We start from the raw sequence: 19,337 nt of genomic DNA on the forward strand, positions 1-19,337 counted from the left end.
TTGCCTTGACCCACACATCTCACCATGCTCTTGGAGGCCTTCTTCCTGCAAACCTTCTCGTAGTGGCCGATTATTCCACAGAATGCGCACTTGGCGCGGAACGCGGGGCACTTCCGATCGTGCGCCTCGTGCGACCAGCTCCCACACCTGTAGCATGACTTCCTGTTGCTACCCGCTTGTTTACTCGACGTGCTCGTGCTGCTTTGCCACTTGCTGGGCCCTCTTTCCGTTGGTTTCCTGTTTCGGTACTCTCTGCTAGTCCCCTCGTCATCTACTTTGTTCACCATTGTGCTGGACGCCATATCTTTTTTCGTCACTTCAGCGCATCGCCGTGCTAATTCCGCTCTCTTCACGATGACCAACACCTCCTTCAGTGTGGTGTCTCCACTAGCCCATAGCTTGTCCTGCACATTCGTGCACGTGGTATGCATCACCACCTGGTCCTTGATTAATTCCTCTTCCCAGTTGGCGTACCTGCACGTGGCTGCCAGTCGTTTCAGTGCCGCCACGTACTCCTCCACTGTCTCTCCTTGCTTCTGCTTCCTCTGTTGGAAATTAAACCTATCCACCGACACGCACACCGCCGGTCTGAAGTGTTCATTGAGGTCTTCAAGCGCATGTGCGTATACGTCGTCGTCTGTGGATGTCCTCTGTTTCGGGACCAAGCTCTTGTAAATCCGGAGTCCTTCTGGGCCTAAGTTCAGTAGCAAAATGCGTTTCTTCCTCTGGGGTTTGAACACCTCCTCATTCTCATCTTCCAGTACACATATGAAATTGTCAATGTATTCTCTCCAGTCCTCCCACTTCATGAGGGGTTCTCCTGGGCGAGGTAAGAACTGTACCGGAGCCATCGCGTAACCTGCTTGCGCGCTCATCTTCTCGCTCTTCACTGCGGTTAGTGATCTTACTTGGCCACGGGGACTCCCTGGTGCGTCGTCTTGTTCTTCTCCACTTGCTGGGGTTCGGGGACTGTCCGTGTCGGCCCCCTCGGCTCCTTGTGAACCCTCCAGCGCGTGTTCACTGGTCTGCTGTTCGCTGTGTGGGTCGGCGCCCTTCTCCTGCCTTACTTCTAGGTTTCCAGGGCTTTTCCTCCCTTTTTTCCTTCCTCTGCGCCACACCCTCCGGTGTGCCGGGCTCTGCCGCGCTCTTTGGGGTACCTGTTCTCCTGCACCAGGTGGTCTTGCTCCTCTGTACCTTGTGGGGTGGTCCTGAAGCTTCTGGTGCTTGCTTGTCGCATAGGGCTGAGTCAGTGGTTCTGCCTTGCTGGGGGGTCTTCAATCCCACCCTCGTCGCCACTGTAATGATGTAGGCATGCTCTAAGGATGACTCAGAGACCTTGCTGGAGTTATTCCTTCTTTATTGCTTATAACTATATCACAACCCAAAGAGCGCCGAGCCTCCGCTCCAGCGCCGCTATTCCCGCTGTGGTTTCGCGCTCTCCGCGCTCTGCCACGCCCCCAACACCCGCAGCCAATCCTGGCCGCCTGCACGTCACGTCCGCCGACGTGCCGTGCAACATCTAGACCGTCTCTACAGCTCCGAAGGAGTCTGTGTCACATATTTTTAGGCCTTCCCCCATAGGCCCGAGCCACACCACTGCACTTGTCTGGAGTGGAGGGGCTGATATCAGCGCGGAGACTACAACCAGCATTGTATCCACATGCGGGTGCCGGGTGCCGCAGGATGGCGGGTCGTTCCTGGATCATCAACCGCTTCCCTTTACCGGCTGCCCTGGGCCCCACGAAGGCTAGATGTCACGGATGTCTCTGAAGCCGGCAGCACCACAATTGTCGCTGCACCTTTACAGGCCTCTCCCGCCGCAGTCCATCCGGAGTATTGGAATGTGCAGTGTGTGAGCAGGGATCGGCGCAGTCCAGGAGGTCTCAGTGCCGACTGCCGGTCACCTCCTCACAGTCTCATCGCCCCCAGCCATGGAAGGCGGGCCCCAAATGACACGTCACTGCAGTCTCCACTCAAGCCCCATCCCGGGGACCAAAGCACAAGTTTTAGGCAGCCAGCTGTCTCATGTTACAACGTATTTCGGTATTGGGGTGGCGGATCCGGTCTAGCTTGCGTCTGCCTTGATGGCCTGCCTAGCAACGCCCGAGTACTCTCAATCTTTTCTCAGTCTACGCCACACTTCTTTTTTCTCAGGCTGGGGCAACACACCCAGCTGGCTTCCTCTAGTATTCCCTCTAACAGTAGTGGTACAGAATCCTCCCGCTCTGGATCTGCAGCACTCACTTTCTTCATTAAAGCAGTCAATCGACCCAATGTAATGGCGAATTTCAGCCTGGGCTGTTTTAGTCAATAACACTGTGACTTATGTGGTGAAACTCCAAATCCTAGGTTGCTTAGTGTTATCAACTAAAACAGTCTTTGCTGAAACTCTCCCTTATTAGTCAGTTAACTGCTGTGTTGGGACCTTTTTCATCACACTCATACTTCTCTCACTCATGTGTCCTGAATGAGTGCACCTTTTCCCTCCAGGCTATTGCTGAACTTCACTGCCACCCTTGTAAAATGGGTGTGCTGCTTGGTAGCTCTTGGTGTTTTAGTAACAAAGTGAATCAAACAGCACTGTAGCTGAACATGATGACAGGATGAATAGAAATTGCACTTATTTCCCTTACTGCCAAGCTTTTGCGTAGTCTCAGGCATCCATCCTTTCCACACACATGCCTGTACTTTGTAGCATTATACGTTTGTAAGCTGCCGTATCAAACTTATGATGGCCGCTTCAGTTCTCTTCTCCAGCAGAGCTAATCTAGCTGAAGGCAGAGAATAATCTGTTAGTTCAGTGCAGCCTGTTCACCTCACAAGACACAGTGCATCGGCCAACACAAACAGGGTGGAGTAGGCACCTAGCAGCCCTGGGCTCTCCACATAATTTGTAGCTAGACTCCTGGGCAGATCCCATGCTGTGACAAAGACCGTTTACCTGTGTCTGAACTGCCTGAACATGTAATGAAGCAGCTTCCACTCTTCCTTGTAAAAGAAGCTGCAAAGTGCACTATTATCAGTCCAACCAGAGTTAAGACTGAAAATGACACATGCTAGTCAGAAGATTTTGTTCCATCCATGTGGGTGAGGCACTTCAAATACCCGCTACAGTGACAGGATTACAACTGTGTGGTTAATACCCATGTTCGACTAATCAAATTGTGTCCTAGGACAGAACAAAGTCCTCTTAGCTCCAGAAGCAAGAAAGGCAAACTGTATATGAATGCGCCATCATGTCAGATCTATTAATATGCATGACAAATTGATGAGCCAGTAGTAATAGAAGGTGACACTATAATGAGTCACATTGGCCCATGGTGTGTGGCAGTACTTTTGGACCCTAAAACACTGGTCATGCCAGTACAAATTTGATCAGGTAACAACCTTTCTTGCAACATGCAGCTTCCGGATTTGTATTGTATATAGAGCGATCAGTGGGTTACAGTGTTTGTTACTAAGATCCTTTAGTTACTAGCAGTTAATAAGCTAACATCCTTCTAATATAGCACAGTGAGAAATGAAAGGGCATCAAGGAGATGTTTGCAAACTGTAAGGCATAGCTTTGGTCCTTTTTTCCCTCAAGCTTTCTTTATTCCAAGGTTGCTAAAAAGGATTCATTAAGGTAATTATGAAATCTTATCAGCACAGGCAACCACTGCATTATGTTTTAAAGCCAGTCTTTGTTTTTCTCCTGAACATCTAGGGGCAGATTTAGAAGCCCCTTGTGACACTTTTGCGCCGCTGTTGTGTCACTTTTGTGATGCAGCAGTAGTGTAAACAATGCGGGCAATTTAAAACGTGACGCATCTAGGGAGATACGTCACGTTGTAAAGCCCTGCGTCACATTATACCTGCATCAGGTATAATGTATGCAGGGTGGGCATTCCCACGCAGGAAAGCCTTGTAAATGTAAAGCAGTGAAATCTACAAGATTTTACTGCACCACTTCTAGGACACCACCGCGCCAAAACCTTATTCCTGCTTGAAGCAGGCTTATGGAGTGACGCAGTACAATAAGTCTATGCCTCAACATGCATTGCTGGAGTTTCATCATGCTAGCGACACAACTCCAGCAATGCATGACTTTTGGGCCAACATATGCATCAGAATTTTTGACTCATCTATCAATCCTTGCTCCATGGGGCCCCGTATTGTAAATATGGCGCAAGGGTATCGCAGGCTGGCGCAGGGAAACTGAGGCATCTCTACAGATGCGCCCGTTTCTTGTAAATCTGCCCCCTAATGCCTAATAATATGGATAATATGTGACTTCTACACCTTGTACCACTGATTACTTTATGTAGAAACCTCTTTACATTGATTTACACACTTGTACGATTGATTGTCCATGTATAATATGTATGTCTGTAATAAAGTAATTTGGTACCCTACATTAGGAATAATAGCGCTATAAAAGAAATTGAATACAAAAAGTAATTAGTAAGTGATACATCATTGGTGTAATTACTCATACAGATATACATTGGACATTCTTACAGTGCCTGCCTCATGTGAAGTCCATTGTGGGTGATCGGTATAAAGCAGTTGCACAGGCTTATGAGATTGCCCAGGTCAGCAACGGTATGATAACCGGATGACCCCAATGATGAAGTTGAACCGATTGAGGTGGAACAAGAGGAGTGATGGCAGTGTCAGAAGAGTTAAGAGAATGTTCAGATGTTGAGGGGAGGATGTGACTGAACGTTCTGGGAAATTGGGTCTTTTAGACCTCAAGCAAACCCATCTGCTTCATGTCAAGACTGGCGAGCTTTAGTCTAGTTTTTGCTGCAACACAAAGCCAACACTGGTACTGTATTACTTTCAGTGGCCGATTATGTGGTAGTGGTAAAGGACTATGGAGTGGAGAGCAGAGAATGGAATTGGTCAAAGTAAGTGACTGTCTCTTTTCTGGCCACTTCCTGATATTTTATTTGGCCGTATATATTTTAGGCTCATCCTTACAATGTTTTCGGAATGCTATTTGTGCATAACTTGAGAGTTGCATCTTTAGGCTGGTTTTCTGGCTGATACTGCTCTGTGTTAGGCTGAATTTGGGTTTGGACTTGGACAGCTTTGGGCTTCGGATGGATCTCACAATCGGTCAACACTGGTTATGATGCCCCTGCAGAAGACTCTTTAGGCAATACCGCTGGGTCACTCCCTTCCATCAGCTGTGCAGAGTCCCGTGTATTACCCTCCCTCCAACCCCAAACCCAGATTTTATCATGACCTGCGTTAGCTACGTACCTCCAGGTACATGGTATCGTTGACAGACTGGAGGTTCACTCCTTCGAGACGTTTGTCAGCATCTTTCCACGGTGGGGAGTTGCTGAGTCAACCTGATTGCGGCTGTCCGGTGTCTTCGTGTCCTGGTACATCAGGCAGCTTCTCTGTCCGTGGTGCAGCGTTTCCACAGGTTCTATCATGAAGGGTCTCGCTTTGTCGTTTCTCTTGCAGTGTGTGCACCCTTCCTGTGTCCGAGTGTAGAGACAAATAGGCATCCACACTCCAAGTCAAAGGTCAAGCCCCCTCCCCCACATTCTCCATGCTGTAGGGCTCAAAGCAACCAGACTACGTCTATCCCTGTGAATGGACAAAAAGTGTGTCGTTTTGTGTCTGAGCAGATGGGAAGGGCCAAGCCACTGTATCAGGGAAGCCTTTCTCAAAGTCGCAGAAGCATGTCAGAAATTGATGTCCTTGCCCCACGATTTGTGTTCTTTTTTCATGGAATATGGCACCCCACTGCTTCCACTCCCTACACGCACCTCCCGGCATGTGGAGAGGCACAGTAGCCATGGGCCCTAATGCTAGGCAGGAGAATCGACCCTCTCTAATAGTAGTGGCATTGGTACCCTTGTCCCACAACCCTCACCGCCCAAATGATACACAGACAAGTATGTTGGGAGTAAAAAAGTTGCAGGTTTATTTGTGATACAAATAACAGAGCGGGTTAACTGACAGGCGACCCCTCACCCCGCAACCCCTTGTTGCAGGGCGCCTGAAGTTGAGCCAAAGAAGAAGACACTAGTGGCCCTGGCCATGTGTCGAACCTGGGAGGCAAGCCTCCCCCCGATGGACCTATCGTCCACCTGCCACCCCCTCTGGACCAGGAAGAGTGAACTCACACCTTGCCCAGTCAGGAGGGGCGTTATTAGCAAACCCCCGGTTGTTCAGGCTTACAACCGCCCTAAGGACTAACGGGGTGCCGTAGAACCAAGTCCCCCAGAAGGGCCCCTCGGCTTATGTATGACTCATTATTGTGCCTCTCACACTGGGGCTTCAGGTCCTGTTCCTGCGCCTGTCCTGCATGGGGGTCGTCTTGTAACTCCTCCTGCAACCTGAAAAACAACAACATCATTAGTAATCCCCCCTCCTCACTTCCCCCCTTTCAGCGGGTGAGCGGTAGGGAGGGGAGTGAAATTGCGGGCCTTGCGTCCGCGTCGTGGGGGGAAGTGAGGGGGAAGAAGGGGCTAGGGGCCTGCGTCTGGGGCTGGCGAGGACAGCCTGAGACGACCGTCGGAGAAGGGGGGCAGAGCAAAGAGGGCACCCGGGCGGAAGTGCTCCCCTTATCAGTCCTGGAAAAAGGGGGGGGGTGGCCTACCCTTGTCCCACCCCGCCCCCCGTCCCTCCCCCTGGCAGGCCCGCGGTTCCCTGCGCCCTACTACGGGGTTTGCCCTCCTATGGGGTCCCCTGCAGGGACCGCGGGCCTCCCGCATAGTAGTGGCATCGGTACCCTTGTCCCACAACCCTCACCGCCCAAATGATACACAGACAAGTATGTTGGGAGTAAAAAAGTTGCAGGTTTATTTGTGATACAAATAACAGAGCGGGTTAACTGACAGGCGACCCCTCACCCCGCAACCCCTTGTTGCAGGGCGCCTGAAGTTGAGCCAAAGAAGAAGACACTAGTGGCCCTGGCCATGTGTCGAACCTGGGAGGCAAGCCTCCCCCCGATGGACCTATCGTCCACCTGCCCCCCCCCCTCTGGACCAGGGAGAGTGAACTCACACCTTGCCCAGTCAGGAGGGGCATTATTAGCAAACCCCCGGTTGTTCAGGCTTACAACCGCCCTAAGGACTAACGGGGTGCCGTAGAACCAAGTCCCCCAGAAGGGCCCCTCGGCTTATGTATGACTCATTATTGTGCCTCTCGCACTGTGGCTTCAGGTCCTGTTCCTGCACCTGTCCTGCATGGGGGTCGCCTAGTACTTTTTCCACAGCCCTGGGCGTGGCACCCGCTGCGCCCAGAGCCCCCACCACCTAGCCTTTTAGTTAGCTTTTTATCTGCATCCGGATGTTTCTAGCGCTTCCCAGTTGCGCATGGATGCGTTTACGCGCATGCGAGCAACCTTCCGTGTTCCTGGTAACTCGCCCCTATCCATATGGGGCCAGGAGACATTCCAGACCATCAGAGGCACGTGATCCCAGTTCACTGCTCAGTGCGCTGAGTCCTGTGCGCGGCAGCGGTCTACCCTCTTTCACCGCATGCCCAACTTAAATTTGAAAGGGGGCTGACACTAAGGCAAGGGCATTGGGGCGGGGGGTGGGGCACCCCGCCTGTCCAGTTATAACTGGCCTTGTTATGTTTCCTAACCCAAAGCCCTTGAGGCATGAAAAACGGCCTTCTAAATTGCTGACACCCATGTCAAGAATACAACTCTCCAAGTTGCATGAGGCCTCGCTGTATCATCTCACGTCTGCTGAGGATAACCATCTGTGCTAAGAGCCTTGATTATTGGATATCAAGGTCGTCCCCCAGACCCACTTTGTTGCATGAATTCATTGCAAAGAGGCTCAGCCGCCTACTTAAATGGAGAACTCCAAGGTCAACTGCAATCCGTTTATTTCTTCTAACTAGCCAGCGTCTGTGGACGCCCTAGGTCTGCTGCAACCCTTCGTTGCCAGGTACCTGAAGTTTTAGCCAAAGAAACACCAGCAGCCATAGCCCGGTGTAGAACCTGAGGGGATAACTCCTCCCCCCGGTGGACCTATCCTCCACCCACTCCGCCCCCAGAGCAAAGGAGAGTTAACTCAGGCATTCCCCCATCGGGCGGAGCTCTATATGGCAAGCCCCCGGATGCTCAAGTTTACAACCGCCCTAAGGACACCTGTCCCGAAGCTCTCCTGATGATGAGTCCCTTGGGGGTGCTGCTCTGCCTACACGGGGCCAATAGATCACTCACCCGGGAGCTCCGGCAGGGTTGGGCTACCAACCCTATAGCTTAACTAGTTTACTGTGTACCTGCGCCTCCCGTCAGGGCTAATGTAAGTTGGTGGTTGTTCCCCCAATTGGCACGCAGGTAAACTATTATGTAATATCACCCTGTCCTCAAGGTGTGATCTAGGGCAGCAAGGCTATGAAACCCATAATTGACTTTGAGCTTAGAGGTAATTCGACTCAATTATCGCATGGTAGCTGTCTAGGAATGCTGGGGTGGCTCTATGTGAACCGGGGAATGTGCTTTCTGTTGTATCCATGTAAATGTTATTGGTGGAGACAGTGTTTCGACCTAAAGTCCCTGCTCTGTGCATCCTACCTAATGTCCCTGCTCTGCATATCCTAGCCAAACCGGTGCACGCGTTACCTTTCTAGTTCATTCGCTCTGATGTGGTGTTTACTGTTCTGCTTCTGTCTTATTTCGCAACGATCTATTAGTTAATGTGTGACCCGGACCATGTCCTGCCTCTAGTATTCTGGATAAATCTTATAATAAATCTGTTATACCGTCAGTGCGCCAAGTGACAGGACCTTTCTGTGCGACATTACTAAAGTAAACTGAATCTGTTGTGTCTTTTGCGTTGCTTTCGCTTTAACGGAAGTTTACCCCCAGATCATATAGATGTCTTCTTGTCGATATTGTTTGCCGGTCAGGGCACCGTGAGGTGTGCCTGCAAAATCTGTCATGACTACCGCGACTCTATCAGGCTGTTAATACTGCGTTGCTCTTAGTAACGGAAACACTACCAAGTTCCCTGCAATTTGGCCCGGTAAACCCGGAGATCTTTACATTCCCAGACATAACGTTGGGAGTGCCTTGGTTCACCCAAGTTCACTGTTGATACCTGTTGGCAGAGAAAGAGTCGAGCATGTCTACATCAACGCTCACGAATATAGTCATTATACGTGGACCATTGCATGGACGGAATAATTTATATACCATGCCAGCTACTGATGCCCATTATAATGCATCACAACATATGACCGAAAGCGGAAACACCATATATATAACTTAGCTAAAGCAAGTGTAGAAGTATACACAGCATAAAAGGAATGATCACTATTCTAAAATAGATTGCTTATAAACACGCCCTGGTCAAATTTACCACTGCACAGCACTACAACTAACAGATACTACTGTCAAACGGCCCAATGAACTCAGTTCATCAGCATCGCTATGATGAAGGTACAGGCAGGTGCTGCAGGGATTTCAACTGTACGGCGATACTGCCTACATGGGAGCAGAAGATGGTGATTATGTGATCTAACTTACTGACTGCATCCGAGGCAAAGTAACGTGCGATAGGAAGGGAAGTTCTGAAGTGTTCCATTACTTAATTCATTAGAAAAGAACATAAGGCAATGCGCACGTGGTGATGACACGGCAGCCCTAAGTATAATACGAGGACCAGGGAAGAAATGTAGATTGTGGGGGAATCTTCAACCCAGTTTTGAGTCACAATGATATACCCCTCAATGTCGGTGGTGGAGTCAAACTCCTCGAGGTGCAGCAAAGTACACATTTCCGGCTTGTGGCGGCGTCTCCGCAAAGGCATGGGAGCGCCCCCCCCATGGCTGGCAGTAAATGACAATAACCCGATGACATCACCTGCTACTGCAGCTTGGCAGGCAGGCGGGGCGGGGCAGCTCACAGATGAGATGAGGAAAAGTGATTTGCGCACTCCACGGGCTCAGGAATGTTTGACCGCCCGCTCGGACTGGCCAGCATTCATGAGCTTTCATGAGCACCTCACATGTTCGCCACCGAACTGCACTGTAGCCCTGGTGGAGAACACATCCAGGCCCCTACTGCGTGTCCGAGCCCCGAACCTCGGGCGCAGCCCAAGCACAACAGGGATTGTAGTATTGCGAGTGGCGATGAGGTACCAGGTGCATCCTGCTTCCTGTTCGGGCTAAGACAGACGACAGAGGAAGACGCGAGGGAGACGCGGCTATAAGGGTAGTTTTGCGGTTCACAGCAGTGAAAGGACTTCCCTGTGCAAGCCCTTGAGCGAGAGTAGAGGGCGAACCTCGTGCCCGCCCCAAACCCATCTCAAGTCCACACGCTATCTCGTGCAGTAAACTATGACGTCGCGGCTGGAGATCATCATGGAGCAGCCGCATCACTGCTGTTCGGGAGAAAATTTAGAAACATTTCTCATATATTTGGGAGTGTGCCACCGTCAGTTGTGACGTGCCAGTATTACTTTAACTAACAAGATGTGCATTAAAACACCAAAGGCACCCCGCACATTAATCGGTACTATTCCCCAGCCCGTTCAACTTTATGATATTTGAAAATTGGAATAAAAGTGTGGTCATTCGTTACCGCATTTTTATTTGTCACTGTAGACCTCCTGATGGAGACCTAACGCCTAAAACGGATATGTAATGTGCGCAGGGCGATGCTGTACCCTGGTTCAAGGTGATTGCATTTCTTGAAGCACGTGCATCCAACCCGGGAGTTTTCCGACTGGGTGCATGCAATTCAAGCAGCGGACCTTGTGCACAGCGAGAATCAAAACACCGCTCAGGTTTCCGCTGTGGGTCCTCTGAGGACACGTGGAAGCTACTGAGATAATTGTGCGTTCATTCCAATCTTTAATGAGATTCCATCTTGTCTATGGGCAGGATGTGCAGGTATAGTTAGATACAATCTTTATAGCTAACAAAATCCAGAGTGTATTACTCCTCTGACGGGCCTAATTAAAAGTATCTGTTTTGAGGAGCTCGTTCCATAACGTCCCCCTCGGCAAACATGAATGGCCGCACCAGCCGATCCCCTGATACATTATGTAATATTGTACATCTTTGCAGCCCAGAAGAAGTCGAGGGGTGCTTCCCAGGACGAACGTGTGTTGAATGGGTAACTGTTCGGCTTAAAGGAGAACACTACAGTTACAACTGCACTTTCTTTGCATAATATATGCCCTCTTGAGTACTGTGAATATTTACGTATCATGTCGCAATAAGCACTGTATTTTTTGCGTGTGCATGGCTTGCAGTGGCAGTAGTTGCCCATGAAATATGTAAGGCCAGATGAAGTAATGTGTCCTTCCTGATAGCAGGAGATGTTAGGAGCATAATCTGCATAGACCATTGAGTCTTTTTAAGGTTAACCAGGGGTTGCAGTAGCTACCCCTACTGCTGAAGTCAGTTTGGTACATTCAGGAGGTGAAGCTGCTACCACCTGCCTACTCTTTTGTTCTACCTGCACCGCTCCTGATATCCGTGGTCTCAGGGCTTGATCCAAAGGATATCATTCTTTAAAGATGCCTGTTCGAAGCCTATGTTGGCATCCAAATCTTACTAGCAGTGAGCAGCAACTTGTGTATTTGGCTGATTCATGGTATTATTATTGACATAATACATAATGTATGCATGCTACTAACTTCTTTAAAAGCAATTTCGCCAATCTTGAGGACCAAAACAAGGTCCCCTTTGTGTAAATGAGAAACCCCTCCAGTTTCGCTCACTTATACTTTGTCTTCATGTAACACCAACACACTTATTACACAGATAGCTCTAACACCTATGAGATCACCTGAACTCACCATAATATGTCACATGGCTTATTCTACATTTTCCTTTGTTGTTTCATGCCTCTGCTCTTTTACTATTACTTAGCAGTGCACCGACATTTGAGCCTGAGTTTACCAACTGGAGTTGGCTGTGCTCGAACACCCAACCTTTCGGTTAGTAACCGACGCTGAAAAGACGGCGTCACAGAGGCTGATAATTAAGCCGATAGAAATTAATCTCCTTTCTCAATCCCCTTTCTCGTGTGAGTTCAAACGGGCCCTGCAATTGACGCCTCTGCAAGTGAAACTTCGGGGTTTTTTGGTCGCATGTTTGCCATGAACCTTTGCATTTACCTCGGTGTGTATTCCAGTGGTTACGACTTTTCACTTGTAAGCGTTAAAAGTTGATTCCCTGTCTATGTTGCAACATAAATTCTTATCATGCAACTCCCGCTCTTATTCGCGTGTCCTCTTGTTGCGCTACCTAAATTGATCGTCGCAAGGCTAATAACAGCTCCCGAAACTTCTCGCCCCCTCGTGACCGTCTGCTCCACGAAGGGTGCAACGACCTGAACTAATCCGAGGCTAAAATGGGGGAGGAGGCTCAGTCCCCCCATACAGTCGCAGCCAGGACACCGGGGGGGTGGCACCAAAGGGGGCCTTATCTTTAAATGCGAGTTGGTGGCCTAGCCAGCTCAGCGCTCTTCCACGTCTTCAAGGAAACATGGATCCTTAGCCCGCCGGAAAGGCGTGGTAGGGGGAGTTCGCCGAGCCCACGAGGAAGGGCTACGGCATGGATGCCTAGGAATGCGGGCACCTTGCTGTCAGGATGCTAAGCAGCCGCTGCCTGCGGTCCCCAACCTTGCCCTCCCCCACCCCTGTCCTGCTCCTCTACCTCTGACAGACACGACCTCCAGTAGCAGGCCTGTGCAAAGCAAATTCGCACGCCCACTGCTTGCGGCGTCTTGATGTTAAACAGCTGAATGCGTATAGTTAGCCAAGGGATTGTGGTCCGTTTATCGACCTCAGGAGGATAAAGTGGATTGTGGTCAGTTTATCGACCTCAGGAGGATGAAAGTGGATTGGACCTGCCGCAGTTCGAAGCGGTGAACCAAATTCGTGGAGTGGAGGTAGAAGCAGTCCAGGGAGTACTAGGGGGGGGGGTCATCTAAGGGGCTGGGACTCGTATCTGGCTTGTCCGGAGCGAGGCTGTGCTGCCTGGAGCCTGATGCCCCCTGACTAGATGATGCCCCTGACCAGATGACCACAGTGAGACCAGCGCGGTCCCATCTCCAGACCCACGCTGATTTGCTGACCACCGCGAATCCACAGAGACGCACACAGCTGCCCATCTGAGCCCCACGCCCCCAGGAGCAGTGAGAGTCAGGACACGGACCTCACCAACATTTGGCTTTGGGTTTGCTGCCTTTCCCCCGGCACACAGAGGGTGCCATTTGCGAGGCGCCGAGACGCCCCGCCCCTCCCCCTGAGTGGGAGAGAGGCAAAGGCAACACCAGCGAGGAGCAGAATTCCCGAAGGGAAGACAGCGAGGCGCCCTTCCTCCCCCTGAGTGGGAGCAGAGACAGAGGCACCACCAGCGAGGAGCAGAATTCCCAAAGGGAAGACAGCGAGACGCCCCCCCTCCCCCTGAGTGGGAGCAGAGACAGAGGCAACACCAGCGAGGAGCAGAATTCCCGAAGGGAAGACAGCGAGACGCCCTTCCTCCCCCTGAGTGGGAGCAGATAATTGATGAAGTGATATGCCCAGACCGACAATCGCTTCAACCTCCCGTCCGACTGAAAGTCGGAGCTCCAGAAAGCCCCATTGGCGGCAGACCGATGCACACACAGCTCGGCTAACCGTAACAATTGGGGACAGGGGATCAATCACTTACTTGAACCAGAAATGAATCTGGCATTACCGGGGAAGCACACGAGGCTTCATGTATGCGAAGCCTGCGCTCTACATCGGGCTGCCTAACCAATCTAATAATCTAATACTTTGCCGCTCGCTGAAAACTTTCCCCACAGACACCCGACCGGCCCCTCGGGGCTCGGCTCCATCCTCACTCGAGCAGAGCTATGTAGCCCCGCCGGCTAGAGGCCCCACCTAGCACACCCTCTCCATTGATATTTAGAGCTTCCTAAAGCAGCCCCCTTCACCGCCTTGAAAGTCGGCGCGCCAGAAAGCCCCATTGGCGGCAGACCGATGCACACACAGCTCGGCTAACCGTAACAATTGGGGACAGGGGATCAATCACTTACTTGAACCAGAAATGAATCTGGCATTACCGGGGAAGCACACGAAGCTTCATGTATGCGAAGCCTGCGCTCTACATAGGGCTGCCTAACCAATCTAATAATCTAATACTTTGCCGCTCGCTGAAAACTTTCCCCACAGACACCCGACCGGCCCCTCGGGGCTCGGCTCCATCCTCACTCGAGCAGAGCTATGTAGCCCCGCCGGCTAGAGGCCCCACCTAGCACACCCTCTCCATTGATATTTGGAGCTTCCTAAAGCAGCCCCCTTCCCGACCCCAATGCAAATGACCTCCCACGGCCACCTCCACCTCCCCGTGGTCTCCGACCACAGAGCCCTGTGTAACTCGGGATTTGCCCAAGAACAGGGCCCGGGGGGAGGTGAAGAGTGTCCCGCTTACCTCGAGGCCTTGCGTCCGCGTCGTGGGGGGAAGTGAGGGGGAAGTAGGGGCTAGAGGCCTGCGTCTGGGGCTAGTGAAATTGCGGGCCTTGCGTCCACGTCGTGGGGGGAAGTGAGGGGGAAGAAGGGGCTAGGGGCCTGCGTCTGGGGCTGGCGAGGACAGCCTGAGACGACCGTCGGAGAAGGGGGGCAGAGCAAAGAGGGCGCCCGGGCGGAAGTGCTCCCCTTATCAGTCCTGGAAAAAGGGGGGGGTGGCCTACCCTTGTCCCACCCCGCCCCCCGTCCCTCCCCCTGGTAGGCCCGCGGTTCCCTGCGCCCTACTACGGGGTTTGCCCTCCTATGGGGTCCCCTGCAGGGACCGCGGGCCTCCCGCATAGGTTGGGCAGTAAAGGTCGGACATCATTTTGGTGGGCAGGTCCCTCAGACTCCTGAGACACTGAATGTACTGCACTGATAGCCACCGTTTTCTCCCAGACCCATTCCTGTTTCAAAGTATTGGGTTTTTGCTATGCCTGTTCCTTCGCACCTATTTTTTGCACAGTGTATGCCTCTTGTGCGGCTACCCCGGTATCCTCCTACAGTTCAAATTAATATTGCAGTTGTGTAATTGTTCCCAGTGACCTACAGTGTTTAAAAAAAATTATGAAAATATATTTTGGTCAGTATTGAACTTACGCACTGCGTTTGCTTTGCATTTTGTCCATTGCAATTAACACAAACAAAATAATTCTGCCACCTTGCTTCATGCAAGGTGCTATCGCATCCGCTTTTTCTTTAGAATCACTATGCTGCCACAGCAACAGTGTCAATGGTCACACGTCCCTGCAGGGCTCGGCTTTTATTATGATTTCTACCTAGTTGTGATGCCCTCAGGGACACTGCTCAGATCCCCCGGTGTAGACTGGCACCAGGCACCCTCAGGACATAGATATGGGTTGGGGGAGGAAGCTAGGGCCTTCACCTTGCAGCGGAGCACACATGAAACACTTCCATACAGATACTCAGTCCATGCCATCAGCCACGTGCGCTGACGTCACCTTTTATTAAATACTCCCTGGTCCGCGCCCGGCCCAGGGAGGTGCATGCAAATATTGTATCGTAGCGGCCGGGTGGCGCACCACATTCCATCCAACCTGGCAACTTGAAGAAGAACACTGTACAAACAAAACACGGCCAGTCATTATGGCAACATCCAGGGGGCAGCACCCACGTAGGCATCAGGCGACACTTCGAACAATCGTCACTCCAATGCACCTTACCGCACAAAGTCTTGTAGTCTGATGCTCGGCGCCGGATTGTCACGGAACTCATAACGATGGTGTTGGCTCCGGCTCTCTTTCCCCTCTGCTTCTTCCTGAGAGTTGCCATCTCCACGCCCTGTTACACTCGACTTGGCCTCTCCGTCAGGTCTTTCCGGTGTGGCTCCCACGGGCTGATTTTCATCTACCGGCTCTTCAGCGCGTTCATCTCCCCACGGTTCGACGTCAGGTTCCGTCACAGCGGTGTCGGGCCTTGGTACTTTCTTAAACCAGGAGACATTGTGGGCTAGATGTTGGTGTCCTTTCTCAGCCACCACTAAAGTCCCTTGGACCCGCACCACTCTCCATGGGGCAGGCTCGAACAGCGTGCGAAACTTGGACCCGGGGTAACGTTCCTTTCCCACCACATAGTCCCCAACTTGAATGTGGGCCGGCGTCTCTGGCTGGCCCGGTCATTGTTCTTGCAGCGGTTCTGGGACCTTTCTATATCAAGTACCGCTGGAGTCCAGGCTTCACTGATAGGTATTCCATCCTGTACCACTGTTTTTAGTAGAAGGTCATGGGGTAGGGCCTTGTTCAAAGTTCTCATGAACCTTTCGACATCTCCATTCGCCTGCGGCCGATGCGGCGTTATCTTTCGGTGTTTGATACCATGTTGTTTGAGGAAACTTTGAAATCCTTGCCCTTGGAACGGTGGCCCATTGTCTGTACGAATTTCTGTCGGCATTTCCAGCAATGCAAAAGTTTTTTCCAGAGCCGGCTGTTGACACTCAAACGCCGTTGAGGCCACCACCTCCACCACCGGGAACTTTGAATGGCTATTGACCAACACGTATGCACGTATCAAGAGAGAGAGAGAGAGAGAGAGAGGACTAGAAAGCTAGTCCACGTCCCCATGGGTTTATATGTATTATCAAAGAAGACTAGCTTTGTATGACTATTAATATATGGACTCTGACCAGTTTTGTCAGGCGGCACCTGGTTGGTGTGTTCATGAAGCCCTCACCCACCAACCTGGTTGGTGGCATGCTTCATCATCGGGCCCACCCAGTGACACCTAATGTGTCCCGGGTGTGCTTCGATGCCTGATTACAGCGGAGCTGGTATTTTGCTGAGAGTGCAGTGTGGGGTGTTAGTGAATCGACAGTTAAAACGGCTTGGCGATGGTCCCAGTAACCTAGGGCAAATTAGAGTTTAATAACTGGCCCGCCGTCAGCGGTTAAAATAAGGCTAGAGGATGTTTCAGGTGGCGAGTTACTACCTCCTACATCGGTATGTTGGTCGACATGTTTCAGCCAGTGCCTTAGCATAATCTGGCTTTCCTCAGGACCTATTGGAAATAGTGTTGGTGCAAGTTAAAAAGGTGGGGAGTGTAATGCAGACTATGTGTTACACTCGCTAAGGTGTTTCTCTAGGTGTGAGAGGGGGATTCCCTTCTTATGCATACCTGTACAAACGACATATACGACATAGACAAAACATGTAGGGAAAAAGAGAGTCATTTGGCATCTCGCCACACAGTCACATTCAAAACTGAATTGCCGAAGCTAAAGTGCATGGTGGATAGGCTATAGTCGGCTAAGGTGTAACGGTAATGGTGGTACCGTTATGGTGACAAATTGCATCTAATTAGGCGTGGTGTAGCTAAGACACGGGTATCACACAATTAGGGTACATACGGCCATTTTTCGGCCACCGGGAAAACTTCCAAAGTCCGAACTCACTAGTTCCCAGGGTGATAGGCTGGGTCCTTCTGTGATGACTGGAGCTTCCAGAGGATCAGCCCCGGTTATGAGGCATGCATGGCATTGCCGGACTTTGTCTTCGACCATCTGGTCCACGCCTGGGAACCAGACCTTGGTCCGCAGATGAGCCTTGGTCTTCTCCACTCCCTGGTGCCCCTGATGAGCTAGATCAATCGTGCGCTCTCAGAGTGCTGCAGGTACTACGACCTGTGAACCCCGCAGGATTATTCCATTCTCCGCCGCACTCAGCTCACCCCAACACCTCCACATGCTCTCCCAGTACTCCTTCTCCTCGGCCGACCTTCGATTATTTTCACTCAGGAACCACTTCCATTGGTGATCTTGCAGCGTACGGGCTACCATCTGTAGATATTCATCTTCGGAGGATGCCTTTTCGATATCTTCAAGCAGCAACGCTTGAGGATGAGCCTCCTCCAGCAGTTGCCTCACATATATTTCAGGCCCTTCGTCTACTTCATGCCCCTACACCCCACTGGGAGCCAGTGGGTGTGGTGACAAGTAATTGGCCGGGTTGCTGGCTCCTGGACGATACACCACCTCAAACTGATACTGTTGGATCTGGACAGCCCACCTTTCAATTTGCGGTGGTCTGCTTTGCGCCGTCTGCCGTGAGCGATCGACTGGCATAGGCAATAGGTACCCATTCATCCTAATCCGACCTCTGTAGGAGCAAGGCCCCCAATCCCACGGGGCTGGCATCTACTAGCAGCTCTCTGGCCGCCCGCAGCCGGAAATACACTACGGTTGCCCCTTTTAGTAGTGCTCTCTTCACATCAGCAAATGCTTGGGCCTCTTTGTCCGTCCACTGCCAGGTAGTGTCTTTTTTTGTGAGTTGTCGCAACGGCACCGACAGGGTAGCCAGTCGCAAGATGAATCGGCCGCAGTAGTTGGCCATCCCCAGAAAGGTCCTCACTTCAGACGGCGTCTGAGGGATAATCGCCGTACTGATGGCTTCTACCTTGCCAGGGTCCACCTGTAGCCCTTTTGCCGAGAACCTGTATCCGAAGAACCCCACCTCCGTGGCATAGAATTTGCACTTCTTCTGCTGCAATGTTAACCCTTGTTCCACCAACCACTTCGGAGTAGCTCTCACCCTCACATGATGCTCCTCCAGCGACTTCGAAAAAATCAGGATACCATCGCTCACGTTAATAACTCCAACAAGGCCAGACAGCGCTTCTTTCACGACCTCCTGAAAGACCTCGGCCACCGAGGACACCCCAAAGCTTAGTCTCTTAAAAGGACGCAGTCCCACATGAGCTGAGAATGTGGTGATATGCCTGCTCTCTTCTGCCAACATCAATTGATGGTAACCAGAGTTCAGATCTACCTGCGAAAACCACTACGCTCCATTCAGGTTAGTCACAATCTCGTCAATCGTTGGAGTGATGTGCCTCTCCTGGCGAATGGCCTTGTTTGGCATCCGCATGTCCACGCACAGCCTGATGGCTCCAGGCTGCTTCGGCTTAGGCGCTATAACCAAGGGGAACACCCACGGCGTGGGGCCCGACACCTTCTCGATGACTCCTTCCCGCTCCAACCGATCTAACTCCGCCTCTACTAAGGGTCTGAGATGAAAAGGCACCCTCTGTGCCGCAGCGCGACAGGTTGACTGACTAGTCAATGTGCAGCAGGACCTCTACCCCTTTGAGACATCATAGTCCCTTAAACAGCTCGGGGAACTCTTCCAGAATTTGGTCCGCCTGTGATTGATGTATGTGCTTTGCGTATGTAACCAGTCCCAGATCTTCGGCGGTGTGGCAGCTCAACAGTGATACGGCCCTCTCACAGGTGACATAGAACCAGGTGTCCGTGACTCTGTCTTTGTACTTCACCTCTGCATCAACCACTCCTTGTAGCGGAATCGGGTATCTCCCCCATACGTCAAGATCTGGGCTGTTGTTGGCATCAGT

The sequence above is a fragment of the Lissotriton helveticus genome, chromosome 2_1, assembly GCF_964261635.1.
Source record: "Lissotriton helveticus chromosome 2_1, aLisHel1.1, whole genome shotgun sequence".
In the NCBI taxonomy this organism is placed as follows: Eukaryota; Metazoa; Chordata; class Amphibia; order Caudata; family Salamandridae; genus Lissotriton; species Lissotriton helveticus.